At 40.5% G+C, this 15,936-nt stretch overlaps 1 long non-coding RNA gene across 1 annotated transcript; it reads right to left on the bottom strand.

Moving 5' to 3' along the window:
• Positions 1 to 1,330: 1,330 nt before the first annotated feature.
• Positions 1,331 to 9,293, bottom strand: LOC144588964 (uncharacterized). The gene is made up of 2 exons (XR_013544750.1): positions 4,358 to 9,293; positions 1,331 to 4,152 (listed from the first exon to the last, which is right to left on the bottom strand). It is a non-coding gene; the product is annotated as an uncharacterized LOC144588964 (long non-coding RNA).
• Between the last annotated feature and the right edge of the window lie 6,643 nt (positions 9,294 to 15,936).

Consider the following 15,936-nt stretch of genomic DNA (forward strand, 5'->3'; position numbering starts at 1 on the left):
TGGTTGGATAGCCCAGTGGTTGAGGTATCTGGCTGTGGAGCCAGAGTTTGGGAGTTCAGTTCTCCACTGTGTCTCCTACAAGTACAGCCTGCCTATCTGGCCTTGGGCAAGCTGCACAGTCTCAGTTCCCCCCCCCCGGCAGGGGGGGGAATAGTAACCACTTCTGGGTGTTTTCTACTCAAAAAGGGTTGCCATCAGTCAGAACTGACTTGATGGGACATGATTATTATATACAAGTCAGCACATGCAGTTTTATGCAAAACAGAACATATTTTTGAGATTCACATACACTGTCATGGATCCTTTATTGTAGTTGATATGTAAGTGGCTACTCTAATCTTAATACAGTACTCAGCATCACCACAACTACCATTTCAAGTTTCTTTTTAAGTCTTATGACTAAGGACTGTAATTGGGCTAAATGAGGACATATTGCTTCCAACTCCAAAGCAGGGACAGTCTTTGCTAAGATTTAGCAGAACAAATTGTACTTTTAAATTCAGATTAACCTAAATGACTTCTTGAGAGTCAGGGTGGTGCCGTAGATACAATATAAGAGTAGGACTCAGGAGATCTGGGTCCAAATCCCCACTTGGTCATGGGATCTCACTGGGAAGTGGCAATAAGTAAAGCACTCCTTGAACATCTTACATACGTACTTTGAAAACTTTGTTGCATTAGCATAGTTTGGAAATGACCTGATGGCATATAGCAACAGCAACGGCAACAACTTCTTATCAGAAGCTAGAACAATCCTGAGCTACTGGAACTTTGCTCAGCAACAGTTATGTGACAACTTGCTTGAGAACAGACTGCTTTGTGGATGGAGAGTGTTCAAGGGGAACCAAAGGCTAACTATTCAGGGACAGATAAGTCTCTGTAGTACGTTGCTATGTGCAAAAACTGTCCCAAGCAGATCTGCAGCAATTGCATTGTTGCATTCCTATGCAAACTGCTGCTCTGCAATGTGAAGGTTTCCAAATTAAATTTAGCGGTTAAATTTCCTCCTCATATCCCTTTGCACTCCCATTTCATTGCAAAACAGAGAAGAGCCACGCTTTGCTCAATATCCCATTTATTGCAGGAATATGAGTCAGTAGGACACTCAATAGATCTATGTCTCCAAAGCTGTTCTCAATAGCTTCAGAACATCTGAAAGGAGCATTAATCCAGATTCTTGGGTTCCTTTAAAAAAAGAAAATACACCAAGGTTTCTCAATGCAAGAATTCCCAAAGTACCATTCTAAAACACTTCTTACTATTGCATCACCATCACCATTATCATCGGTATTATTTTAATATTACTTGAAACCTTCAAGTTATATTTGAGTTTTCTTTCTTTTCTTTTCCCATTCTATATGGGTTTCCTTTCTACTACTGAGGCTAAAGAAACCATCCCATTGTAATCTGGCATAACACTTTTTAAGGCTATCTTCAGTCTAATAATATTAATCAAGTCCTTACTTTGTATGAGGGCTATCCAAAAAAAGCCCTTCAATTAATCCTTAGGGGAAAAAACTTGCATGAATATTGTGCAAATGTAGTTTGAGCACCCTAGCACTGGATGTGTACAAAGGTCCTCATTCCCATAGCCAGGAGTTAGGAAGTCTCTTTACTGGGAAATAAACCATTCAAAGCAATACCCAAAGCTATTGCTGAGTGGGCCTCTTGTTTGCACTTAACCCAAGCAGTGGTGAACTGTGATTAATTAAAATTAGTTATAATCTACAGGTGCTTGGACTGCTACCTACTAGTTCTGGATCTATATTCTGGTTCAGTGGTAAACCACACAGATATATGGACTGGGAAATATTACCTGACTGTTTTTCAGGAACAGGTTTTGGCTACTGACAAAGGTCCATAAAGAGACCTGGTTGAATAGCCTCAACCCATCTATCCTACAAATATTCACTCGACCCTAGGAAGAAATAGGCAATTTTTGGCTGCTTACAGGCTGCAATTTCTGACACTTTGAGTAAGGGATGGTGATGACATGCTCCAGAGTCTCATAACATGATCGGGTACAACAGGGTTTCACCCATCTCATTGCTGATGGTCTACAGAGCATCTTGGGTGCAGGCATATGAAATCGCTGAGGCAGGCCTTTCAAGCAGAGCGCTTCATAGAGATCTGAAGAAGCTTCCAAAGATGTCTCAACTGAAGGTTTAGCTTCAATCTCCTTGTCAATTGTGACCTTGTCAACATCCAGAACAGGCTCGCCAATCTCAACAATCACATCTGTTATAGGCTGCAGAGGATCCTCAGAATTGATGCTTATCCTATCAGATGAACAGAGTGCAAACACTATGGATGGCTTTGCATTGCTTTTGACATGTTTCTATTATCATGTTACAAAGAAAAACAAGATCCACTTGTATTCTGTGATCCTGGAGCAGTGATTTATTTATTTATTTATTTATTTATTTATTTATTTATTTATTTATTTATTTATTTATTTATTTATTTATTTATTTATTTGATGGCAAACGTATGGCACATGTGCCACAGCTGGCATGCAGAGCCCTCTCTGCAGGTGTGTGAGCCATTAGTCGCCAGATCGCCAAACCTGAGAAGGCGGCTGCAGCTGCAGTGCTAGTGCCACAACAGGTGGCAGCAGGCCAGGATCCGGAGAACTTGGTGCTGATGGTGGGTCTGGCGTGGAGTCTCAAGGTACCTCCATGCCTGGGGTTCCTCCTTCCACCACCACTACTGCTTCCACCGCTGCCACTTCCGCTGCCACCACTGCCTGCCACCTGCTGGGTTTCTTTCCTTTTTTTGTTTGGGCACTCAGGCCCAAAAAGGTTCACCATCACTGCCCTAGAGGTACTGGGAACATAGCATGGCTTTGGGCAATAATGCAATTCAATACAAACAAGAAAGATCTAGGAACAGAGAAATCAAAGGAGGACCTGATGGGGATCCACTGGGGGAAAAAAAGCAAAACCTCTAAAAAGGTATCTGAATGTTTGACTGAAAAGCCTAAACAGAGTGAAATTGCTGTGTTTTCGTCATTCATTGGACAACCTGGTGCATAAACTGTGGAACTATGTTCCAGTTTGTCATATAGATTGACAAAAATTTAATCCTTAACAAGATTGACTGGATTGACCAAGCTGGTACTGAGAGCACAATCAGAAAAGGTCAACATGGACTGTGGCGATACAGACTGTGAGGTGCTAGATGTTACAGTTCAAATAAACAGCATTTCCTGTTTTTGGTCAGAATTGCAGTTAACTCTGAATTAAGAAGACTTTTCTCAATTATCCAAGAAATGGTGCAGATATTTGGGAGTCCCTCTACAGCAGTGGTTCCCAACAGTTTTTAGTTGCGACCCCCCTTTTTATAAGAGTTAAGTAACCTGTGATCCCCCATATTTGCATAAAAAGGCATATTTAATAGAGTAAAGTCATCTCTTCTCAGAAAGGTTTCTTCCTCCTCCAAAGGGTCTCTTTTTCATACATACACACACACATTAAACTTTAATATCCCTCTCCAAAAGGTCAAGAAAGATATTACTTAACAATTATTTAACCCCCACAAACCCCCAGAAAACACTTCATGACCCCCTGGGGGTCACAATCCCCTGGTCAGGAAACATCGCTGTATAGGCTGAAATATTATAAATTTTCAAATTCATTCTTTTATCTCTTCATTCTCCATGGCTTCCTTCAAATGTAGAAAGAGCTAGAGTGATAGTTTCTGTTCTTTGTAATATGCAGGCTTGAAAAACAGTCATTTCCCTGGTTATTTGAGTAAGAAAGAATCAATCTTAGGCAGGCAGAAAGAGGAAGTTTAACAAAATTGGAAAAGTGTTGGTTCCTTCTTCTGTTTTTGGCCAGTGATGGGGACTAACGCTTGCACAGTTAGTACAACATGTAGTTTAGCCTTAGACATTCTTAAAAAATCAAAATAATGGCCAATCTTTTCTCTTAAATAATCAAAGATGAGAAGAGATCTTAAATTTTTGTGTTCTAGTAAAACACACAGAGAATTGTTTTGATCTACACTCACTCACCCTGAGGGGGAGGCAGAGATGTCCAGAGGGCTCCCAAGTGCTAATGTCTTTCGGTATTTGCGGGCTAATTCACAGAGACACTTGATTCTGCGATTGTGGGTCTTGAGCATTTTAAGCAGAACCAGCTTCTTGATTATCTGTCCAAGCACAAAAGAGCAAGAATTAGTTCACAAACGTTTCTAAACTGCTTACTTCAGGAGGATACTGACTTCCTGTTGAAATCCCTTTTTGCACCTAATTTCTCCAAACTGTTTATCAATGAAGTTCCTTCTTTCTGACTGAAAAGAAGGTTTGTGAGATAATTTAAACTTTGAAGTATAAGAGAACAGAATGATATCTTACCCTCCTTAGGTGGCTCCTGATGTGTACCAAATTGCTTGTTTGAGATGCTCCATTCTCCCCATCATTGATCTGGGAGGAAAAGACAGAATGACAACAAAGGACCACTTAAGCGTAATGTTCTTCAAATATGGCAATTCAGTTTATCATTATAACATCTTAACTCTTCTGGTTTTCTTGACCCTGCCGAGCAGGATGACTGTGCAAACTATATTCAAGGAATGAAATGTCAGTGGTTATTGAACAGCAGCCTTAGAATAAAGTCCAATTGATCTGAAACTTGGCTGTACAGTATAGCTACAGTATTGTACGGGTGGATAAGCCTGGAAAGTTCTGTTTCTGGACTATAGTTTCCAGAATCCTCCAGCCAGTGAAGCCACTAAGGATGCTCCCTGGGGCATTCTGGATTTTTAAAACAGCTACAACTTGTTCAAGCTCTGGCCTTTCCCCACAGATGTTTCTGATTCATTTAGTCAGTTACAGTATATCAAGATATCTTAATAAGCATAGTGTTCAAATCACCCTTCCAAAGTATAAATAGAGTATTTGTATTGCATTAGTCTTTCAGGACCATGAGTCTAGTTCTTCAGTTGCTAGAAATGTTAAGAATGTACATGACAAAACTTTCATCTTTGTTTCATTTGGGGCTCAGAGGGAGCCTCTTGTGTTTTTGTGTTCATCAGTCCTTTCATTAAAAAATGAAAGAGACCACTTTGGGGTTCTTTCATTTCCTTTCCCCTCATTTGTGTTTTTTAGTACTAGTCCAAAACAACCCTAAAGAACCCTCAGAAACTACTGCAAAAAAGGGCAAGGCAGGCAACAGAGAATCAATCTATTCCAAAAACAGACAACAGTATAACCAAAAACAACCAGTCGCCCCCATATTCACCTTTAACAAATGCACAGTGCATTAACCAAATAAATAACAATGAAAATGGATCTGTTTCAGGAGTTCTAAAATGATAGAAGACAAGGAGAAAGAAAGACTTGTCTTTCTGGATTAACGTCATCTGGTAACTGGGGCAGACAAGACAAACTGGAGGAGGGTGAAGTATTGGTGAAGTACTGAAATAAGGAAGTATTGCATAGCTTCTACCTGCTATCTGGCACAAAACATAATTTAAAAATTCCCACACTATTATTTACTATTTATCAGACTGAAACAGAACAGGATTAAAGAGATTTATATGTGTACTGGAGAGGGATGATGGAAGAGCACAGAGCAATTTAAATCCTGACGTGTTTTAGAAAATGTGCATTTGAAATCCTGAAGGAATTAAGAGTTCCCTCTTCCCGGCTTTTCTTTCATCCCCGTCTTGCAGAAACAGCGGGGGAGATGGATTTTAACTACAATGTCCCATCAGTCCCCTTACTTCCCAGTTCTGAAGAGAAGAAACCAGGCTTTCTGAAAGCTGAGATGATGCCTGGACCATTTCACATTGTGAGGCTCCCTCATTGTTTGGGGAAAATGACAAAAATATGTGAATGGCATGGGGAAAAAATAGAGCCATAAACTGCCACCTTCTCCTGCTTCTCCTCCCTTTGCAGTTTCTTCTTGTGTTCTGTGGGAAAATACCCAGAAAACACAGAGACACACCAAGGTCCAGCAGGCAGAAAGGCAGCCCAAGATGGCGGATGCTAGGATGGAGCTCACCCACCCACAAGGAGCAAGTGGAGCAGGATCAGTGAAGTAAAGAAAAAACATGTTTTTGTAGGTTTTTCAGGCTGTTTGGCCATGTTCTGGAGGGTTTTCTTCCTAATGTTTCTTCAGTCTCTGTGGCTGGCATCTTCAGAGGACAGGAGTTAGAACTCTGTGTTTTGGTGTAGTGTGTGGGATAGTAAAAAAGAAAAAGCGCTCTGACTGAGTTGCTGCTAATTCAGGCCCTTTCAGGATCCCTGCTCCCCCTACTGGACGTTCTAATTAGCTGCTGACAGCAGCCTTTGTGATACTATCGGATGGAAAATTCTCTAAGCTATTTGACCTAGAAAGGTCAAACAAAAGAGGGGAAATAAACCACCTTGAAATTTTCATATCCCCCTGTTTTGTTAATATGAATGATAGATATTTCAGAGGCTGTCTTTTGGAAAGTAATGAAAAAACACAAAAAGAAAAAAAGAGGTTCTTTTTTACAAAAAGTATCATGTTAACGTGAAAATCTTGTTCCTAAAAATGTGCCCTGACACCTTATTTGTGGGGGAGGGGCTACATATAAAACTACAGATGACAAAACAAAGACAGATAACTTAGCTTTGTGACCAAAGGACAAAATAATACCTCTCAGTCTGCTGCGTGGTCTAAGGTAACCTACATGCACACTTAAGAATCATATCTCATTATATGCATATAGGATTAACCTGTGCATCTACCCTGTTTCCCCAAAAATCATACCTAACCTGAAAATAAGCCCAAGTATGATTTTTCAGGATGCTCGTAATATAAGCCCTACCCCAAAAATAAGCCCAGTTAAATGAAACCCCACCCTCCACCATTGTGCAGCAAAGAGAAGAAGATGACATGATTGTAAAATAAAACATCCCCTGAAAATAAGCCCTAATGTGTTTTTTGGAGCAAAAATTAATATAAGACCCTGTCTTATTTTCAGGGAAACACAGTATTTTAATTTTTTTTTTAAAAAACTTTTTTCTACTGCTCCCTATTTTAGATTGTAATTTCTTAAGGACATCTAAATAGTGACTAAGACAACTAAAATACAATAGGTTCAGTGTAGACGTTGTAATACTTAGAGCACAATACTGAAACAAATAGGACAAAAATGTAATCACTGACTCAAATTGCATTGTTTCTATGGGGTCTACTCTGACTATGATTAAGCCTGGAGCCAGTCTTATGTTATCCAAAATAACCTGTTGTACTAGGCAAAGCTAACAACACCAAATAGCACCAGTTGCCTAGTTGAAGAACCATGCTTTTAATACACTATAAAAACCCCATTAAAATAGATACCTGCCAAGTGGGCACGGGAAAGGGACTCCATTAATATGGTGGCACTGTGAACCTCTGGGAGCTGCCCAATTTATATCAAATTTGGATCTTGGGAAAGATGTAAAGAGAATTCAGGTTCAAATGAAAGCCAGAAGATCCATATTAGAATAAAACTATCAATAACATTCACAGATATCTGGCCCCTTTTTTTGTTCCTATGATTGTCAGGATGTACATCAGTAATGCTGCATCTCATGAGTCACTCAAGGCATACACCAATCAGAACTTGGCCTAATTTAAGTCACCCTTCCTGCACAGATGCAGTGGCAGAGAGAAAGTGAAAAAGACCATGATGCATGCTTGCAAACTCTGCCTACCACCGCTGACAACATCTTAAACCACCATCATCTAAGGAGTCCAAAACACTTTCCCCATCATCCAATGGCCCTCTTTAGGCAGCCTCATTCTTAAGATGAGAGACATGGTTTAGAAGTTCTTGAACTGGTAATAACGCTGCTATATGCTTTGCTAGATACACAGTTATACATATATGTGTAATGCCATAATCAATTCGATACACAAGTCATGAGATATAGAGGGAGCCCCACAACAACACTGAGCATTTGTTGCCTATCTCTAAAAGGGGCCTCTGATGATTTTAGTCCATAGGTCAAATTTCATTATCACACATCACTTATTTTCAGCTCTAAATAAACTAAACTTCCTGCCTACTTCTTTAATTTTTTTAAAAAAACATTCATTAGGCCTCTAATAGTTTAGTCCACTAGCCTTACCATACTTATCTGGACTTAAGTCTTAATGGGTCTTGTGCCAAAGGAGGCAAGTATCATTTTGCAGTGCATGCCCTCTACTATGTGATGTATAATGATTTAATCAACAACAACAACAACAACAACAATCATACAAACCAAAAAGGATGATAAATAATCAAACAGAATACAAATCTGCAGAAAAAAATTACAGCTGCTTTAAAAAGATGGCAATTATTCCAGAAGGGCAAAAAGACAGTAGTGAGATGTCAGCATAAAGGTTAAAACAATGATTGTTGTTACAGGCTGTCAAAGCCCCTCTGATTTATGGTCACCCTATGAATGAATGAGTGATCTCCAAAATGCCCTGCCATCAACAGCCCTGCTCAGTTCTTGCAAATTCAAGGCTCTAGCTTCCTTTATGGAGTCAATCCATCTTATATTTGGTATTCCTTTTTTTCTGCTGCCTTCAACTTTTCCTAGCCTTACTGTCTTTTCCAATGAGTTTGCCTTCTCATGATGTGCCCAAGTTACAATGGTCTAGCAGCTTTAAAATAAAATCTAGACTAGAGCTAAAAGAGGCTACTTTTTGGACTTGAAAACCCTGAATCTTGGAAATGTAGTCCAAGGAAGAAACTTTTCCTAGCTCTGACTTACATAATACAGTATCTGAAATGATAAAAGTTGAGCTACCTTGGACCATTCTTTCTTCTTTTCTAAGGCCTTCATATTCTTTCGGGTGGCTCTACAAGAGTTTCAGCAGTAGAGTCTGTAGCACACAGGCAAGATAGCTGAGAGAAAGATGGCTGCTCCCTCTGTCTCTGAGATGCTACTGGCCCCTTTAGGGTTTGGGGAGCCCCAAGTAATGTTAAATACACAGGTGCTGTGACATTTCATTGTGACATCAGAAACCAGTTACCATCATAAAAAGAGAGTCATGAACTTGAGGGTTGGCAGGATGCAAGGACTAGAGAGGGAATAAGGCCAGCCCTACCATTAGATGGAGTAAAGCATTCACATCAGACAGCAGATTTTGTTGTGAAAGAGCTATATGTTGTTAAATTACCTAATTGGTGGTTACTGTAATTTTACTGCCAAGGATGGAAAGAGATGTTTCTGCCATTTTCCTTCTTCACATGCCAAAGTAATTTCTCTGGCTTTGGACACTATGTTAAATCATGGAAAAATTGTGAATACTGATTTTGAACAGAATGTGTTTGTTTGTTTGTTTGTTTGTTTGTTTGTTTGTTTGTTTGTTTGTTTGTTTGTTTGTTTGTTTATAGGCTGCCTTTCTCCCAGTAAGGGGACTCAACTTGGAAAAATTACTTTTTGGGGACTAGTGGTGTAAATGACTAGAGTGATCTGAGATCTGTACTCCAAAAGGTAATTTTTCCAAGCTGTGCTTTGGACGGACAGTGGCAAGCACAGAAGGAAGCACCTTCCCAAAGAAGAAAGTTACTGTGTTTGTAACTCTTCATAAAGGATCTATCATTGTGAAAACACAATCATCTCAACCTATCAGCTTTTCTTCCTTGGAATAGAAGATTAGAATCCTAATCCTAATATTCTGTTTCTACCCATGATCAGCCAGAGGCTTCCAGGAAACCCACAAGTATGAAAACAATCCAAATGTGAAATCTTGTTGCTTAGCATAATAACTCATAACTAACGTCAGCCCATTGAATCGATGGAATGTATGGAGGAGTAGACCCACTGATTTAATGGGTCTACTCTTTACATGACTTACTATACTACACAACAGGATTTCAGCCATCCACGTAAGGACAACTCATGATTCATGGAAGGAGTTGTAATGCCAAGAGCTCTGAAAATAAGGATAAAATTAGGGTAATTTGTTCATTCTTTACAACAATGAAAGTGGTGATGGTTGATGGTTAGTTGAGAAAAACCTGGTACCCTAAATCCATAGGCTTGGACTGAGTATTCTTGTTTGAGATCAAGGCTCAAGGTATCCTCTGTAAAGATGGTAAAACAGCATTTTTAAGTAGTGATGATATTAAGATTTAGTGGCTGACTGTGTTTTATTCACTCTGTGTGACTCTGCTTTTAATAGCTTCTTTTGAGTTCACTTCTGGCTTTCCATATTTAAAGGAAAGGCAAAGAAACAAATAAGCAAGTGGAGCAGAAAACACATACACAAAACCAGTCAAAGCCTATTTTATTATCAAGATAATTGATCATTGGAAGTACAGTGAAGCCAGTCAAACTATGGCTGCCTGTGAGTCACCCTTTCCGTGTTGACAAGTACGTATTGTTTTTCCTATGGGTTTCTAGCAACACCTCCAGCATACCATATTACCACAATACTATATATTTGTATTTAGCCATTAATTCCCGATTAGAAGAACAGAAATGAAGAGAGTAGTGTATTTCATATATAAGAATAGTGATGGTGGAAAGGAGGAGATGATCCAGTACACAGGAAGTATATTGATTTGATGACTGAAGCGGTATTAGGGAGACTGTTTAAAACACAAAATGTTCCAGGGGTTTTTCTTCAGCAGGGGGCAGTGTTGTTCATTTCAGTGTCTTTACGCTAAAATCACCATGGAAACAACAAAGCATGATTGGCTGGTAAGGGAAAGGAGGACCACATGTTTGTTGTTGTTGTTTTAAAGCAAGTGTGTAGCTCATCAAGTGTCTGACCATTAGTTAATTAATTAATTAGTTAACATAGATTTTGCAGTCTGTCATGGCTAGTTTATACTACTGGTTGTTTTCTATTTCAAAGTCTTTTCTATTTCCTAACCATTTCTTACGTAGAATTTGCCTTTCCACTATCACTAGACAAGGAAGTGGTGTTTTCAGTTTGCAGTCTACAACATCCCCCAAAGATATTTGGATAACTTCTGTCAGTTCAGATTTCATTGGTGTCTATGTGTGTCACTGAGATAAAATGAGGATAACACAGTTTCCTGACAAGAAACACTAGACTGTTGGAGATCACAGTCTAAATATGACCCCACAGAGCGAAGTGGCTGCAAAAAAGCCAGTGCTGTTTTAATGCTGCATTAATAGAAATACAGTCTCCAAATCGCACACTAGTTCTCCTCTATTTGGGACTGGTTAGGCTGTATCTAGAGCACTAAGCCCAGTTCTAGACACCACACTTTGAGAAGGATGCCGACAAACTGGAACAAGTTCATCGGAGGGCAACAAGGATGATCAGGGGACGAAGTCATATGGGGAAAGATAGAAAGAATTGGGCATGTTTAGCCTTAAGGAAAGAATATGAGGGAAGTTGCAATTGTTGTTGTTGTTGTTTAGTCATTAACTCGTGTCTGACTCTTCGTGACCCCATGGACCAGAGCACACCAGGCCCTCCTGTCTTCCACTGCCTCCCAGAGTTGGGTCAAATTCATGCTGGTAGCTTCGATGACACAGTCCAACCATCTCATCCTCTGTCGTCCCCTTCTCCCCTTGCCTTCACTTTTTCCCAACATCAGAGTCTTTTCCAGGGAGAAGTTACAATAGCAATCTTCAAATGCTTGAAAGGTTGTTATACAGAGGAGTGTAGGATCAGTTGTCAATCATTCTAGAGTGCAGGACACGTAATAATGGACTCAAGTTACAGGAAGCCAGATTTTGGTTGCATGTCAGGAAAAACTTCTTGTTAGAGCAATACAACAATGGGATCAGTGACTTCAGGAGACAGTGCAGGCTCCAACACTGAAGGCATTCAAGAGAAAGTTAGACAACCATGTTGCAGATCTTCTTTGATTCAGATTCCTGCATTGAGCAGGAGGTTGGAATCAATGGCCCTATAGGCCCCTTCCAACTTCATTATTCTATGATTCTATTATTCTGTTCAAGTTGATTCGAACATATGGAGACCCTAACAGAGTTCCAAAGTCTGTGCAATGTATAAGGAATGGTTTTACAATGTCTCCCACCAAGTGAGTTCCCATGGCCTAGCAATGATTTAAACGGTTATTCTAAAATACCTTACAGACAGAACAACAAATATTACATTCTATAGAGACTAAAATTGTGTCACAATGACTTTCCTTATAACATTTGCATTTTATAAGAAAACCTCTTTTTGGAAAGAGTAGTTTTGAGCCAGCCTTGCTCAATTTGGCACCTTTTCAGATATGCTGGATTACAACTCCTGTCAGCCACAGCCATGATTGGGGTAAGACTTGCCTTACTCTTTCCTTGCGCATTGCTTTTGTCCTCTGACCCACAGAAGCCCTCTTTAGTTTCTTTCTGCCCTGCTGATTTTCAGAGGTCTGTTTGTTTTGCTCTTTGCTTTGCAGAAAAAGTAGGGGGCATTTATTTTGTCTCTCAGATGAAACACAGGAGTGGCATTTGCCTTCTCTGCTGCCCCCTTTTCTGCCTCTCACTTTCTGCAGATAAGAATATGCAGCTTCCGGCAGCTGGCCAGGATGACTCCCTTCCCCCTTTTGCACCAAAGTGATGAGCAGGGGAAAAAATTCTCTGTGTTATGTCAAGGAAGTGTTATTAGAAGCGTTGCTGAATAAAAAAAATGTTTACATCATCACTAAACTTTCTTTCACAAAGGAGAACTACAATTAAAACCTGATTGTAATATCACCTTTTATGCCTGCAAATGAGTCAGTTTTTATGCCTTTAAATGCTTTTTTTTTTTTTTTTTGTTAAGAAGCAGATTTTTGGAATGCCTTTCTATATATAAGCAGGATTTGAAAAATAGTTAATGTAAGCTGTGTATGCTGAGTCAGTGAGACCTGAAGAGGCCCAGATTGGATCCATTAAGACATTAAGCTTCCAAGCAGAAAGAGGGTGAGAACTATTCTATTAGGCACTGGAAAACATATTCTTATCATATCTTCATGTCTCGACATGTGCCATCAAGTTGGAAGCGATTTACAGCAGCCCTAATAGAGTTTAAAGGTAAGCTATTTAAGGAGGGCTTTTATCAGTTCCAGAACCCTGTGAGCTTCCATGGCAAATGCTGTTTTAGACTGCATTAACAGAAGTATAGTCTCCAAATCCTATGAAATACTAGGTTCCCTCTATTCAGTACTGATTATGCCTCATTCTGAGTACTGTGCCCAGTTTTGGACACAGCATTTTAAGAAGGATGCTGTAAAACTGGAACAAGTTCACTCTATCCACTACACCACACAGACGATTCTTATCATATCATGTAGCATCAGGATGTTTATCTTAATATAACTTAATTTAATATAAAGGGAGATATCACAAATTGGTTATATAAGTAAGTTTCAGTTCTTCACTTCAGGCCTAAATAGAGATCAAGGCTTTTTAGCACATTACAGATATTAGTAACCCAGCTTCCTGAAATATCATGCGGGTATAAAACAGTTGACCCATTTGACAGAGTCTGACTTTTGTTCCAAAAACAAATTTTAGCATTTCTACAGCATCTAAATCTACCTGGCATACTACTCATCACCTGACCAGGACCTGTAATTTCAAATGATTAGCAGTGTGACAATTCTGTTTTTGTGTTAATGAACCATTATCATTTTGCCTATTTGTATCCTCACTTACTCATGAAGCCTATAACCATGGAGTTATGTATAATAGAAGAAGATATGGTTTTGGGGCTCCTGAAGAAGTGGATTTTGATCGACTAATGGAGCAGAGTTTGGTCCCCCCCCCCCAGTGGTACTGGGGGTGAACAGGTCTCCTAGCAGTAATTCGATGGGCTCCAGAATGGGACAATAGCCGAGGACACTCTTTATTGTGACCAAGGAACCAATAGAAACAGGAACACTGCCCTTTTTACTGCAGGAGCTTTCTGAGGGGTTGAGTTCTTTGCATGGATCCCTCAGAGAACCTCCTTTCAAGAGGGTACCCTGTTAAGACCCAGGGAACCCTGAGGGTCCTGGTCTCACAAAGCAAGAGGGAAGAAGGAGCCTTGGCTTTTCAAGGACAGCTGGTAAAGCTGGGCAGGGGATACTGCAGCTGGGTTGGAGTGGGTGCCGTTGCTCCCATTAAGCAAGGTGGGCACTAAGGTCATGTTGGAGGTATGGTAGGCTCCTGGAGTCCAGTCCCCGGGGTCCTTCATTTGCAGCCACTTATTTTACTCAGTAGGCAGGGCTCAGGGACCAGGGCCTCTCTTCCCAGGCAGCCTCCACCTCAGCTGAGGCACAGAATGGGTGATCCCATGCACCAATAGCTTCTCCTCCTCTCAAGTCTTCACTTCTCCTAACAGTTTATTTCTTAAACTGCCCCGTTAGGGCAATGCACTACTCTGAAGGAAGCTCCTGAGCTCTCTCAGTCTTCCTCTTTCATCCTGGCCTCTGCCTTGCCCTCTCTGCCTCTCAGGTAGCCCTTACCAGCCATCTTGTTTGCAGGTACCTGCCATCCCTCCCGCTTGCCTACTAAGGGCCTGGGATCTAGGGCCTCAGACAGCTCAGCCAGGGCCCCGACAGCCACCTCCACAGAGAGTCACGAAATAAAAGTTTTCAGAGAAACAGCTGTATTAGTTGGTTCCAGCAACCACAGAAACAAAAGCATTGTGACACCTTGAAGACTTATCTCAGTGTGAGCTTTTGAGAATACAATCAAATGGGTTCAGTTTTACTCATAGTATGTTCTGAGTTGAATTTAGAGGTGCTTAATCAAAATTAAAATATTACTACTTGAACAACTATAGCAGAACTTAGAGAAATATATAGAGTGTCATTGGCCTTCTGTGGTTACAGTACTTGACTTTCTGGCCCAAAATGTTCCAGGGCCACAGTTTTCTAATTAGCTTTTATTACCTATGCTTCCCATTCCCTGATTAGTTCCACTGGCGACATAAACAGGAGGGAGCAAATGCTTGATTTCTGGCATCCCTCAGGTGACACTCAGTGATGTGTATATGGAGGCCAAACATTCAAGTGGCAGTGAATAAGCACAGAGAGAAGGAGGCCAGAAAAGCTGAGAGCAGGAACAGGACAATAGTGGCCAGCAGAAGGCTCTCATGTTGACCCAGCTGGAGATGTTTTGTTTCCTAAAGAGAAAACCAGGGCGGTGCCCCCTCCAGAGTTTGGAAGTAAGTGATTACAAACAGTGTAGTAATTAGTGACTCATTACTTTGGGGGTAAGAACTAATGTTACAAGTAGATATAAAGCCAATATTTAGGTGCAATTAGTTACTTTCATGAGTTATGGGGGGATAATCTAGGGCATTTTAAGAGGAATAAGAATTTGTCTAGTTCTACGCCAGTCTCATCAATTCTAAATGGCAAAGGAAGTATTGTCTTTTATTATTTTTATAAAAATTTGCAACATGTAACATCAGAATTCACCACTAGAGGGATCCAGAGTATTCCCTTGTTGGAAAGGTACTGCAACATGTTAATAATAAACGGTGGAGATGGTAGTGGACTTTCGAAAACACCCCCCTTGTATACTCCCACTTTCCGTCTTAGGCAGCACGGTCTCTGTAGTAGAGTCGTTCAGGTTCCTGGGCACTGTACTCTCTCGGGACCTGAAATGGTCAATTAACATCGATGGCATCATTAAAAAAGCTCACCAGCGTCTGTATTTCCTACGACAACTTCGGAAATTCAATCTGCCTCGGGAGCTGCTTGTCCAATTTTACAGAGGCATTATTGAATCTGTCCTCTGCTCTTCCATAACTGTTTGGTTCGGTTCGGCAACCAAACTGGACAAGAACAGGCTCCAGAGGACTGGCAGAACTGCTGGAAAAATAATCAGAGCTGATTTGCCATCATTGGAAGAGTTGTACATTGCACGGGTTAAAAAGAGAGCGGAAAAGATTGCGGCAGATCCACGGCATCCTGGTCACAACTTGTTTAATCTTCTCCCCTCTGGTCGGCGATACAAGACGCTGTATACTAAAACATCGAGGCACAAAAATAGCTTTTTTCCCTGTGCCATCA

This window comes from Pogona vitticeps, chromosome 4 (genome assembly GCF_051106095.1).
Source record: "Pogona vitticeps strain Pit_001003342236 chromosome 4, PviZW2.1, whole genome shotgun sequence".
Lineage (NCBI taxonomy): Eukaryota > Metazoa > Chordata > Lepidosauria > Squamata > Agamidae > Pogona > Pogona vitticeps.